Source organism: Eptesicus fuscus, chromosome 21 (assembly GCF_027574615.1).
Source record: "Eptesicus fuscus isolate TK198812 chromosome 21, DD_ASM_mEF_20220401, whole genome shotgun sequence".
NCBI classification, from domain to species: domain Eukaryota; kingdom Metazoa; phylum Chordata; class Mammalia; order Chiroptera; family Vespertilionidae; genus Eptesicus; species Eptesicus fuscus.
Window position 1 is genome coordinate 49,688,314 of NC_072493.1, and position 14,737 is coordinate 49,703,050.

Here is a 14,737-nt window from a genome sequence, read left to right on the forward strand (position 1 = left end):
AGCTTATTTCTACCATTTCCTTCCCATGCTTGACACTTCCCTGACTTATCTTTTAATCTGTGCCTTCCTAGTCTGGCTACCTTCACCTTTTTGTCCCTGTTTTATCACCTGTTCCTCTGAACTGCTCTCTCTGCAGTATTCTCAAATATTGACCTGCATATGTGTTAGGAGGTGAACAGACGTGCTTCACTAGACCTCGACACAAGCTTCTCCTTTCTTGAATTTTTTGTGGAATAAGATGTAAGCAGCCTTCTGCACAGCTGGCCCATGTCACCCGCAGACAAGCCCTGTTGAACACTGTTAGCAGACACATGAGCAGATGATCCAGCTTCTGTTCCATGTGGTGCTTGCCATGGTTGTTCCATGTTTTGTTTGAGGTCTTCCCTGTATGGTGACCTTCAGAGGCCCAGATATTCACAGCAACATCTTATCAATATTTCCTTCAGATATTTCACTGCCAGACAATATCATGTAAACAACGTGGTATGTGGGACGCGCTTTTGTAATGAGACTTCTTCCTGTCACCACAGTCGACATTCTTTTCATCACCATTTTTCTGTTTTCAGGTTGTTGGCATAAAACGGATGATGGGGAGGCCTGTTCTGAGCAGAGTGTACCTGTACAGGGGGAGTCACAGGTCAGTGCTTCTAAGAAAGCTCCAGCAACCCAGAGGACCCATCTCTGCGGGAGGTGTTTCTCTGTGTTCAAATGTATTCTGCACCTGACTGAGTCACAGGCAGCAGACTTTGAGCAGAAAGCCTTCTTCAGTGACGCATGTGTGAGAGACTTCTGTTTCAGTGCAAACCCTCCTCATCAACAGAGGGAAGCCAGTGGAGAGAAGCCCTGGCAAGGAGCTGTGGACAGGGCCTCGTTTGTGACCAACATCAGCTTCTCCTTATCAGGGCTGCCTTCAACCAGTGGGGAGGTTGGGGGAGACTTCCCAGCCATCTCAGAGCTTCTCCAGCACCAGGCCCCTCTCACCACTGAGGAGCCACACAGTGGCAGTGAGATTTCAGTGGAATTTCTCAATAGAAAAAGGCATCACCAATGGGATGAATGTGACAAAGCTGCCAGCCACAACCAGACCCTTCTTCAACATCAGGTTGTCTGCTCTGCAGAAGTGAAAAATGAGTGTAATATATGTGGGAAAGTTTTTACATATGTCTCTAATCTCAATAGACATAGATTAGTTCACTCTCGAGAAAAGCCTTACAAATGCCATGAATGTGGAAAAGCATTTAAGTGCAGTTATTACCTCTCTATCCATAAGAGAGTTCACACTGGAGAAAAGCCTTACAAATGCAGTGAATGTGGGAAATCTTTTAGCCGCAGTTCTGTCCTGTTGACCCACCAGACAGTTCACACTAGAGAAAAGCCATATCAATGCAGTGATTGTGGGCTGTCCTTCAGTCTGTACTCTAACCTCAGTAGACACCGCAAAATTCACACTGAAGAAAAACCTTATGAGTGCAGTGAATGTGGGAAGTCCTTTCATGAAAGGCGTTCCCTCATTAAACACCAGAGAGTTCACACTGGAGAAAAACCATATAAGTGTAGTGAATGTGGTAAATCTTTTAAAGAAAATACTCACCTCCTTATCCACAACAGAGTTCACACCGGAGAAAAGCCACATCAATGTAGTGATTGTGGGAAGTGCTTCCGTCAAAAGTCTAACCTCATTGAACACCTCACAGTTCACATTGCAAAAAAACGTTATGAGTGCAGTGAATGTGGGAAATCTTTTATGTACAACTGTTACCTACTTACCCACCAGAGAGTTCACACCGGAGAAAAGCCGTATCAGTGTAGTGACTGTGGGAAGTGCTTCAGTCAAAGGTCTCACCTCAATCAACACCTCAGAGTCCACACTGGAGAAAAGCCTTATGAGTGCAGTGACTGTGGGGAATCTTTTCGATACAAATATGCCCTCGTTCAACACATGAGAGAACACACTGGAGAAAAGCGTTAAATGTGCAGGGAATGTTTTAATTTCTCAGAAGAACAGCACCAAAGGAGAAGCTTTTACCCCGTTTACCTGAATGCAAACCCCTTTATCAGAACATACACTCTGCTAGATGCCTCCTAAGTTTCAGGTATGAGTGACACTTTCAGAAATGGCATCGCACTTGCTAATCTACTCAGGACTACAACCTGATTGATGTCACTGCAAGTATTTGTGTGGAATCTCTTTCACCCCTACCACCTGGCTCACCTGAAGAGTTTGCATCCGTCAGAACCCCTGCATGCTCTGGGGTTGTGCTTGAGAAGGTTATGAATATTCCGAGCTCCTGGGTGAATGTTCATTCCTTTATTTCTGACCAGAGAATTGACCTGACCCAGGTTTTGTCCAGAGCCCACTTCCTCCACCAAGAAGTGCTACCTCTCTCAGGGACATTGTGGGTCTCACATTATGCTGTGATGAAGTGTTTCAGGTTCCAATTCATCAGCCGGCAAACCTCTTGCTGTCCTCTGCTCTGGTTTATGATCTGTATGTAAAGGAGATTTTTCTTTTGTACTTAAATTTCGTTGGTTCTATTCTCTCCCTGGGATGATTGAAAGGAAAGTTGTGTTCTGTCAGCATGGACAGGTGAACAATATGGTGTGATCTCAAACTTTCTGTGCTTTGGAAGGCACAGCTTGATGGCAGAACAATCACTCTGTTCAATATTGGTTGATTTTGTATTGCCGACCGAGGCCTTGAGAGAAAGTGTGCATGACTTTGTGGGTCTAATGTGCTGTCTGGTGCCTCTTACTGTAGAGGTCAATGGTCACCCTGAACAGGTGGCCTTTATTGTGCTCCTGTGAACAATATGAATTACATTCTCTGTTCACAGTATGTATTACGTAAGTATCAGCGATGTTTTATGGAACTACACTCCACGTGCTCTGAAGAGGCCATGTGTCATGATGTATGAGATTTCATAGGCTGGTGTCATTTGTTGTAAGACTCTGAGGTGGAATTAGTTTGGGACATAAACACTGTTTTCATATTCATGGCAGACACTGCACTTAACCTGGATAAAAAGTGCCTCTAATGCACTTAAATCCAAATATTTCATGGGCTGTGGCTTGTATCATCTTTGAGAACTTTCTTTTTCTTTCTTTTTTTAATATTTTATTGATTTTTTTACAGAGAAGAAGGGAGAGGGACAGAGAGTTAGAAACATCGATGAGAGAGAAACATCCATCAGTTGCCTCTTGCACACCTCCTACTGGGGGATATGCCCGCAACCAAGGTACATGCCCTTGACTGGAATCGAACCTGGGACCTTTCAGTCTGCAGGACGATGTTCTATCCACTGAGCCAAACCAGTTACGGCCCATCTTTGAGAACTTTCTGTGGACCTCCATCACTATTTCCTGTAGCTGGCGTCACTAGCAGAGAAAATAATCTCATGGTTTTATGAAATCTTCTGCCCCCTACGGGTGTTCATCTTAAGATTGTAGCTGAACAGCCAAAACCGGTTTGGCTCAGTGGATAGAGCGTCGGCCTGCGGACTGAAAGGTCCCGGGTTCGATTCCGGTCAAGGGCATGTACCTTGGTTGCGGGCACATCCCCAGTGGGAGGTGTGCAGGAGGCAGCTGGTCGATGTTTCTCTCTCATCGATGTTTCTAGCTTTCTATCCCTCTCCCTTCCTCTCTGTAAAAAATCAATAAAATATATTAAAAAAAAAAAAAAGATTGTAGCTGAACAGGCAAGACCTCAAGTCTAGAGGAAGGTTAACCCTGTAATCAGTCCCAGGATGTGTCTGTTGGAACCAGTCAGCATTCCTATTGGTTCCAATGGTAATCGTCTTCCCTGCTTGACAGCATTTGCTGCCACTGAGACAAGAGTGTTCCCTCCAGGAAATGAGAACTGACATCCAACAAAGTGCACCTTTCTCATGTGTGCTATTTGGTGAGCCCTGACCTAGAGATAAAGCTGTGAAACTGTCACATGTGACAGAAACCACCTGTAACTCACACACAGGGTGGGGCAATAACGTGCTTACAGTTGTATGTTTGGAAAACACAGAGATTATTCTTTTTGAAAAGATATTTTAGAAAATAATTTTATTCATTTTTTGGGAGAGAGATAGTAAGAGACTGGAAGAGAGAGGTAGACATAGGTCTGCTGCCTCCTGCATGCCAGAACGGGAAATCCAGTTGGGGCTGTTCACTGACCTGGAATCAAACCAGAGACTGTCCTTGGATGGGATGACACCCAACCAACTGAGGACACTGGCTGGGGCAGAGTTTATTCCTGTTTATTATTATTAATGTATTATTTTTCATACCAACAACACTAAACCTACTTTTTGTCACATCCTATATTTTCCTAATACCCTGTTATAATCGCTCTTTCTGCTGTTCTTGGCCCCCCATGCAGTCATGGATTTGTTTTTTTTCTTTACAATAGAATAGTTCACACTGTTCATAATTTTATAGGCACTACTTGGTGTGTACTCCGTAACAAATACTGGTTTCCTCCATGTACACAGTCATTTTGAGATTCAATACAAATGTTATTTGAAGAGATAATTTCCTTATTTCTGATTATTCAGTGAATAATCAATTTATCTATTAATCTGTCTATTTCTAGGTTTGAGATATTATAAATAAATCAGGGAATATTTGCATTCAGTTCTCTATATAGACATATATTTTACTTATCAAACTGTTGTGTAGGTGAATGTTTTATATTTAAGATATGCGGAACTGGGAGCAAATATGGTCATTCCCTTTGCCTTCTCCATAACCCACAGAATATAAAAATTCCAATTTTTCTTCTACCCTGAAAGGACATACAAGGACATAACCTTTTCAAATAGTAACCCCGGAAATGCATATAATGTTAACTCGGTTTCGTTTTAATTCCATGTACCTATGAATTTTTTATGGTGAACATTTTTTCATACATTTATTTGCACTGTCTTTACCTACTTTTTTAAAATGTCTGCTGAGAATATTTTTCAAATTGTTTAAATAAATTTATCATTTTAACTGAAGGAGGACTGTGCAGCACCTAAGACATCTGTTTACATTTCCCTCATGCCTCAGTGACTCAGTGACTCCCTGGCCATATGGAAGCATTGGTTTTGCATCCTGGAAGGAAAGTTGTTTTACTCAGTTTTAATGTATGTACAACGGAAGCGAACTTATATCATATACTTACACATTTATTCTGCATTTGTGACATTCGGAGCCACTCTTCAGTCTAATCATTTATTAAAGCTTTTATTAATACATTAAATGAAGTAAGTCCAGCTTCGCAGTATTTGTCAGTTTCCCTGGGATAAATATTCTCATCGTAGTCAGTTTTAAATTGCCAACATGATAGCACTGAACATCGTCATGATAAGATATTTCAGTAGCACATCATTGTATTTTATTTCCAACAAATGGACACAGTAGCAACACACAGGCCCCAGAACTTTCATAATGACACAGTACAATTATTGGGACCCTCAAATGTTAAAACTATTTTAAAGTTTGATTGAAGTATAATTGATTTTAATCATACATTCAAAAATATTTTTAATTGATTTCAGAGAGGAAGGAAGAGAGAGAGAGAGAGAGAGAGAAACAGCAATGATGAGAGAATCACTGATAGGCTGCTTCCTGTACCTCCCCTCTCCCTGGGAATTGAGCCTGCAACCCATGTATGTGCCCTGACCATGAATAGAACCATGTCCTCGTGGTTCATAGGCTGACGCTCAACCACTGAACCACACCAGCTGGGCTATAGTATTAAATTTTTTTTGTTGATAGTATTACAGATGTCTCCCATTTCCTACCGCCTGACAGCTGCTCCAGCTCCCAGCTCAGGTTCATCCTCTGGACCTGCGAAGCCACAAGGGCCATTTTTACCCCCAGCAGCTCCTTGAGGCACTTCTGGGAGGTGTCCAGGGTCCGAGTGCAGGAAGAGGGGAGGAGTGAGGATGCACCCCGCGACACCCTCTGGGCAGGCCCTGCCCCCATGCATCTACCCTCCTTCCCCCAGGATGAAGGGCCCCCGTGCACTGCTCACTTCCTAAAGCACAGCTGCAGAGAAGTGACTCCCCGAAGCTGGGAGACCTACAGCCACTGAAGGACCTGCTGACCCAGTGACCTCGGACGTGGTGAAGACACCCGAGGACTCTGAGTGGAGTGTGAGCAAAGTGACGCACAGCACAGGGCTGTAAAGCAAGTGATAGGATGCCGGCAGCTCTGGCCCCTGAGCAGGTTTAACACGTCTCGGAAAGGTCGTATGGACTCCCAAATCACAGCTCAACCCGCACCCTAAACACCAGCAGAGACCCTTTTTGAAAAGACATCCACCTACATCCATCCTTAGAGAAAAGCAACACAATCAGGCCCTATTTTTCTAACACATATATTGATCTCAGAGTGGAAGGGAGTTGGAGAGGTAGAAACATCAATGAGAGAGAATCATGGATTGGCTGCCTCCCACAGGCCACTCCTGGGGATGGAGCCCACAACCTGGGCATCTGCACTGGCCGGGCAGGCCCTGTCTGTCTGTAGGGCTTTAAGTGGTGTCCACTCAAGGCGCTGAGCTAAGCAAGTGACTCTGCCATCAGCAGGTCACTGTATTGGCCCCAGCACCAACCCAGTAGCGGAAAATGAGAGAAGAACATGATACAAACCTAAAACTGCCCCCATCCGTTGTACACGTGGTGCTAGAGTGTCTGAGGGTACAGCCCCGCCTGGTGGGAGGAGTGCACCTGCTGACAGGTATGGGACTTGGCTGAGCTGTTTCCTTAACAAGGAAGGGGTGGGGCTGAGTCTGTTCCATGTTTGAGGGCTGAGTCTAGGCCTCCCAGTTCCACAGTCCCTCCACTGATGTGGGGCCTGGAAATATATGGCTATTTGGGCGAGCTTTTGTTCAACACACAGTTCCTATATGATTATAAGTAAAAATTATCTACTTAATTCTATTACTGTCTATCTACATTTCTAAAAAAAGTTTTTCCCGTCAGCCTAATTACAGAAATGTGATCCATTCCTTTTAGGTAACAACACATTCATCTCATTTTGTGAAGTCTCACCTAGAGAGCTCAGGTCAGGAATTCTCCCCATTGACTTCGAATAGTTCATACATTGGGACACCTGAACTCCACCAGTCAACTGCCTAAAGAGCAATTTGCTAGAACATTCACTAGTGGGCAATTTATAAGAAAAATGAGCCAAAACCGGTTTGGCTCAGTGGATAGAGCGTCGGCCTGCGGACTCAAGGGTCCCAGGTTCGATTCTGGTCAAGGGCATGTACCTTGGTTGTGGGCACGTCCCCAGTAGGGGGTGTGCAAGAGGCAGCTGATCGATGTTTCTCTTTCATCGATGTTTCTAACTCTCTGTCCCTCTCTCTTCCTCTCTGTAAAAAATCAATAATTAAAAAAAAGTTTCTATATAAGACAGACATAGGCACGGTTTTGCTTACGTGGGTTTGGAGAAAACATGATGGCCCACACTCCAGTGTTCTTGAGTCAATTCAATATTTTTTTCTTTTTTTAAAACATCCATGAGACTTAACTGGTTTGACTCAGTGGATAGAGCATTGGCCTGTGGACTGAAGGGTCCCAGGTTCAATTCCTGTCGAAGGCACCTGCTCTGGTGTGGCTTCCATTCCCTAGAGGGGTCGTACGGGAGGGATACCATTTACTTATTTTCTCTCATCGAGGATATTTCTATCTCCACCACCCTTTCTCTCTGAAATCAATAAAAAATATATTTTAAAAAATCCATGTGAGAGAGACACATCAACTGGTTGACTCCTGCACTTGCGCTGACCAGGGCATGGGGTCAACCCTGCAACCCGTGCACTGACCCTTGACCAGAATCAAACTCGGGACCCTTCGGTCCACAGGCTGGTGCTCTATCCACTGAGTAAAACCAGCTAGGGTGAGTCAATTCAATCTTAATGCTATTACTTTTAAAAAAATATATACTTCATTGATTTTTTTTTAGCAGAGAGGAAGGGAGAGGGATAGAGAGTTAGAAACATCGATGACAGAGAAATATCGATCAGCTGCCTACTGCTCACCCCCCATTTGGGGATGTGCCCACAACTGAGGTACATGCCCTTGACCAGAATTGAACCTGAGACCCTTCATTTCGAAGGCTAAAGCTTTATCCACTGAACCAAACCTGTTAGGGCTATGGTCAGCAAACTGCGGCTCGTGAGCCACATGCGGCTCTTTGGCCCCTTGAGTGTGGCTCTTCCACAAAATACCACGGCCTGGCCGAGTCTATTTTGAAGAAGTGGCGTTAGAAGAAGTTTAAGTTTAAAAAATTTGGCTCTCAAAAGAAACTTAAATTCTTGTACTGCTGATATTTGGCTCTGTTGACTAATGAGTTTGCCGATCACTGGCTTAGGGCCACATATTCCTTTTTTTTTTTTTTTTTAATGTTTTTATTGATTTTTTAGAGAAAGGGAGAGGGAGAAACATCAAAGATGAAAATTATTGATCATCTGCTGCCTCCTATCCTGCCCCCCTTGCTTGTAGGAGCTCACCACATTATTGTCTGTGTCCATGGGCTATGCATATATGTATACATCATTTTTAAAATATATTTTTATTGATTTATTGATTTCAGAGAGTAAGGGAGAGGGAGAGAGATAGAAACATCAATGATGTCAGAGAATTACTGATTGGCTGCCTCCTGCACGCCTCCTACTGGGGATCAAGCCTGCAACCCAGGCATGTGCCCCAACCAGAATCGAACCCAGCAACCTTTAGTCCACAGGCTCAAACCAGCCAGGACTTATATGTATCAATAAAGTATATATTTTTTAATATTACCTCATTCGTGCATGATTGGGGTCCCTCAGCCTGGCCGGCTATCAGGGCCAATTTGGGCCATCTCACCCAGTCCAGGGGGACTATGGGAGGTTGGCTGTGGGAGCATACTGACCACCTCGGGGGCAGCTCCTACATTTACCGTCTGCCCCTGTGGTTACGGTGCATCATAACACCCGGTTGACAAGTCATTTGGTCCACGGGTAATAACCTTCACTTAGGCTTTTATATATATAGATACATATATACTGTATATATATACATATACTAGTGTGTGTGTGTCTGTGTGTCTGCACATACACAAGTGGCCTGGTGCATGAAATTTGTGCACATTTGAAGGTTATTAATTAGAGGAAATATTTTAATATTGCTCTTTGCCCTTTCTCTATAATAGGAGTGTCAGAAATGAAAGGAAATTAGTAAAATGTATATAAAGTCTCCTTCCTGTCGGAGTCTGGGGTGCGCCATGGGACCCAGAGCCAAGTCCCAGCCCACCACCCACACGCACATTGAAAATGCAGGAGACCCAGACCCCACCGGCCCTACGCCTGTTGGGTGAGACGCAGATGCGGCTGGCCCCACCCCCATCACGCCCATATGGGCAGGGGATGCAACCTCAGGTTCCCTGGCCTGGTGCTGGGCAGGGGGGCGCTGCCTCAGGTCTCCCAGACCGGGCCCAGGTGGGGGGGCACGGACTCAGGTTCCCCCGCCTGGTTCCAGGCTGGAGGCATGGCCTGAGGTCCCCTGTCAAGACCCTCGGGGGTGGGGGGGTGTTGCCTGAGGTACCACCGCATGGAGCTGGGGTTCAGGGGCAAGGACTGAGGTGTCCTAGACCAGCGCTTGGGTGGGGGTGTGTGGCCTGAGGTCCCCATCAAGCCTCACGGGGCTGGGGACACGGCCTCAGGTTCCCTGTCAACCCCAGCTCCCCCCCCACCCCTGCCCCGCAGCTTCACAGCAGTGCTGAACGGGGCACACGCAGGCAGCTTCACCTCAGCTGTGGGCGGGGATGCACAAAGGCAGCCTGATGTTAGTGCTGGGGGCGGAAGTCCCCGCCCCTGTCCCCAGCCAAAGGCTGGTTGTGACTGGGACACCATAATGGACAAATTAGCCCAGTACCTACCTATCTCTCTCTCTCTCTCTCTCTCTCTCTCTCTCTCTCTCTCTCTCTCTCTCTCGGAATGGAGAGAGATAGAAACACCAATAATAAGAATCACTGATTAGCTGCCTACTGCAAGTCCCCACCCACACTGGGAATTGAACCCAAAACCCATGTATGTGCCATGACCAGGAATGCAACCATGACCTCCTGGATCGTAGGTTGTTACTCAACAACTCAGGCCCACCAGCTGGCCTATCTTCTTTTGAAATATTTTTAAAATAGTATTTTTTGTTGTTGACGATAACACAGATGTCTCCCATTTCCCCTCTGTGCATATATTTTGGGGGATCTCTCCCAGTCCTCCCCCACCTCCCCTGGGAGATCCGTCAGTCTGTCCCGGGTAACCAGGCCCCTGGGCCCATCCCCTCCTTCCCCAGCGCCACTGGCAGCTACAACACCTGGTTCCTCAAGTTCCTGGACTGGAAAGCTGGCCCTCTCCTGGGCGGTTGAGAAAACTACATTACCCAGAAAGCAATGCGCTTACGAAGAGCATTTGGAGCCAGTGCATCCGGTTAGGGCGGGACTTCCGGAGTCCTCTTTGTGGCGGACATTTTGACTTCCACGAGCTGTTCACCGGCTCCCGAGCTTCAGCGCTCCGATCGCCAGAAGGAGGAGCCGTGGGAGGCCGCGTCCCGCCGGGCAGGGCTGTCTGAGGCGGGTTGACCCCCAACCGGCGGGACTGGGGTCCCCGTGCCCCCCGCCTCCTCTCCGCGGACAGAGCTCCCTCAGCCTCACCCCATCGGCCCTCCCGCCTCGGGGCCGGCGCCGCTCAGCCCCGCAGCCCAGGCCGCAGCGCCCAGAGCAGTGAGTGCCCGTGGGGGGCGCAGGGGGAGGGGGGGCGACGGGCTGCGGTGCCGCCGGGGAGGCCGTGGGGGCTGAGCCGGGAGGGGAGAGCCAGGCCTGTGTGTGTCTAAAGGCGACAGAGAGGAGGAGCGGCGGCTCCGGGAGGAGGGTCCCTTCCTCCTCAGGGGACGGGCTGGGGGCTGTGAACACAGAGGGACGCGGCCTGAGATGCGGCTCTAACGTCCCCACAACTGCCCAGAGGAGGAGCCGACCACAGGGGAGAGGACAGCGGGGGGTGGGGGGGGAGGACCCTGTGACCACAGCCACCCAGCAGGAGTGCGCCCTGAGGACCCCCTGAGGGGTGCAGGCCTCTCCTGGTCACGTGACCTCGGGCCTGAGCCCTGGGTCCTGGCGGTGGGTGCCGGGCCCTCCACAGACCTTCAGTTCCCACAGGTTCCTGCAGGTGCAGAGCCGCTCAGGGGGCTGGGCTGTGGGGCTGATGTCAGGGCCTCACACTGTCTTGTCCTCTGAGGTTGTGGGGTCCTGGGACTGTCCAGCCGTTCTTCTTTTGGGACCTTGGACCTGGGGACCTTGAAGGGACACCAAGCCCAGAATCTTAAGTCTAGGTCAAGGCTCAGATAAGTGGTACCTGATTGTGGCATCCAGTGGAATTGTGGGTGATAGGCGCTTCCATGCATGGGTTCCAGAACTTGCAAAGACTTTAAGTGAAGACTAAGCTGATTGAGGGACAATCAGGTATTCATGTTTCTTTGTGTTTTTTTTTTTTTTTTGAAGAAAGTTATGGTCTTTTTATTTTATTTTACTTTTTATATTTTATTGATTTTTTTTACAGAGAGGAAGTGAGAGGGATAGAGAGTTAGAAACATCGATGAGAGAGAAACATCGATCTGCTGCCTCCTGCATACCCCCTACTGGGGATGTGCCCGCAACCAAGGTACATGCCCTTGATCGGAATGGAATCTGGGACCTTTCAGTCAGCAGGCGGATGCTCTACCCACCGAGCCAAACCGCTTTTGGCTGGTGTCAATGTTATAAAAATAGGAACTGGAAACAGTGGGACAGGAGTCAAGTCCAGAGCAGCTTTGTGACAACTTGGGTTTCTGTTCTGCTGGTGGAGGGGTCATTGGGTAATCGGAGCAGAACAGCAGGTGATGTGTCCCAGGTCTCATTAGACTCCTGTGACTGCAGCATGATACACAGTACGGGTGTGAGGACGGGGGTAGGAAGACTACAATGGAAGCTGCTGTGATGGTCTTGGTGAGTGTGATGGTGACGGGAGCACAGTGGTGGTTGTGGATGTGGAAGAAGCAGTTGCATTATGGATCAGTGATGTAGGTGTGGCCACCTGGATTTTCTAATTTTGAGGATGGGGGAGAGGTAAGAATCAGAGATGATGTGAAGGTTTGGATTTAGCACCTGCAGGTATGGAAGCACCATCAACTGACATGGAGAAATTCATAGTGGGAACAGTCATGTCCATGAGGAATATAAAATCTTTTCTTTTTTCCTATTAGGGTAAGAGATATTTCAGATACCAGTTCATAACCATCTGGAACTCTGAGAAGTAGATCATGATGAAGACTACTTGAAAAAATAGTAAAGAGTATGGACCAGGGAGGACTTGTAGATCATCTTTTTAATTAATTTGAGATAAAAGAGTAATTTAAAAAAGGAGAGACTGTGGCTGGTGCATATTTACTTCCTAAACACTCACCAGGATTTCTTGTGACCCTTTTTGTGGCCTGGTGTGTTGCATCCAGTTTGGTTGACTTGCTTATGGGCCTGAGTGGGCATCTGGGAGACTCACTGGGCATGGGGGAGAGGGCCATAGGCAGTGGGAGCTGAGGACTGAGGGCTGTGAGTGGAGAAGGGACATCAAGTGCAGCAGCAGGAGAGGTGGGCTCTGGGTAACTGAGCTGATGCGGTTCTCAGTAGGTGAGGTGGAAGGAAAAAAGAAGTTGGGAGGGAGGCCTTCATAGCAGAACTGAAGGCTGTGTCTTGGGTGTGGGCAATCAGCGTCAGGTTAGTACTTGATACTGTTTGAACTTGCCATGCATTCTCTGGAACACACATGCTGAGTAATGACTAAGACCTAGGAGATGTCCATGGGAGCTGGGGCTGCGGGAGTGCAGGTGTGAGGGAGGGTGTGGGAGAAGGAGTGATGTGCTCTTGGAGAGGGAGTGTGAATTCATGGCCACAGATCCCCGATATTGACAAAGAGGGAATGAAGGGTGAGTCCGTTTCTGGTGATAACTGGATGATACAACATGGGGAATTTTAGGATAATTCCTGAAAAGACGGGTGTTGTGGCGCTACATGCCAGGTCCAGAGTTTAGGTGTCATACAGGAGCACACCTGCCTGTTGTTGGGCTCATACCACGAGCAATAGGAATGGGATAGCATACATCAGTGTCACCGGGGCTTGAAAATCTCTACTGGGGATGGCTGGCCGCTGGCTGCGAGGCAGTGGGAAGCAGAGCCTCAGGCCCAGCTGGCTTCTGTGCCGAGTGGTGTCCCGCTGCCCGCAGGGATGCAGTGGGCGGTGAGTACTGGCCGCCGCGGCTTTCTGGCTGGGGCTGCGCACGCAGAGGTTCGTCTTCTGGGACGAAGAGATCGTGCAGCTGGCACGGCAGTACGCGGGCTTGGACCACGAGCTGGCCTTCTCTCTGCTCATCGTGGAGCTGCGGCTGCACCCAGGCCACATGCTGCCCGACGAGGAACTGCAGTGGACGTTCCTGAACGTGAGCGGCTGGATGGGCACCAGGTGCCTTCTGCATGCCTCGCCGTCCCAGTGCGCGCTGCTGTTCGGCACCGCCCTTGACTCTAGCGGCCACTCTGGACGCTATTGGGCCGAGATCTCGAACACCATAATCTCTGGCATCTTCCACCAGTGGAGAGAGGGCACTACCGAAAGTGAGGTCTTCTACGCAGGGGAGACAGTGGTGAGGCAACGGCTGTGGAGTGGGGGTCAGACACATGGATGGTGGAGTATGGCCGGGGAGTCATCCCATCTACCTTGACCTTTGCGCTGTGTGACACAATCTTCAGCACCCAGGACTTCCTCACCCTCTCCTACACTCTTCGCACCTATGCCCGGGGACTCCGACTTTAGCTCACTACCTACCTCTTCGGGCAGGCCCATACACATCCACTTGCTGGAGCCCATGTGAAAAGATGGACATACAACATATGTGGATACTGAGTTCCTGGTATACAAGTAGGGACATACATGCTTATACTACCAAACCCAGAGACCTATGGGAACATATGGGACACACTTTTGGATCATGAATCCCTATGTATACCAGGGGGTCCAGTCATGTTCCAGTATAACACAAGCTTGACTCATTAACTCAGGCCTTTCTAGAACTCCCTACCCCCAGTCAGAGCTCTGGAGTTAGGGCTGGTGGGGTATTAAACTCTGCCTGGATTTTACCCCTCAACCCAGCAGCAGTTGGGGAAAGGATGAGGAAGAAGAGGAGTTGCCTTTGGAGGTCCCCTTCACCTGCAGCTAGGATGCCCTTTCCCCTGATCTCCCTTTCCTCACCATACGCCTTACCCCTGTTCTGTTCCCCTCCTGTGCAAGTCCCATCATGGCCTGTCCCCCACCCTCCCAGCAACCAAGTCAGTTGGGGAGCCAGAAGAATGGGGAATGCTGAGGTCAGAGTCCCTACTATCCCGAAAGACCGCCATTCTTCCCTCCGGAGAATGGTGGGGAGCCTGACCTCAGCCTAGGGCCCACCATGATGAGAAGATCTGAAGATGTGAGCCTAGAACCAAGGGATCATCCTGGCCTAGAGAGAAGGCCTTTTCTGCGTGCACACACACGCACACACCCATCACAGTTTTGAGACACTGCCAGCATTTTCTGTCCATTGTATTCTGTTAATAAAGATTTGTTGAACAGTTAAAAAAAAATCTCTACTGGTTTGGGGAGGGGAGAAGGGTAAGAGAGAAAATACATTACAGAGGAGGTGACTTAGAATGCTGAAAAGAA

General features: G+C 48.2%; 1 pseudogene; it reads left to right on the plus strand.

Moving 5' to 3' along the window:
- The first annotated feature begins 12,964 nt into the window (after window positions 1-12,964).
- LOC129147559 (sigma non-opioid intracellular receptor 1-like) lies at window positions 12,965-13,942 on the plus strand (annotated as a pseudogene).
- The last annotated feature ends 795 nt before the right edge of the window (window positions 13,943-14,737 follow it).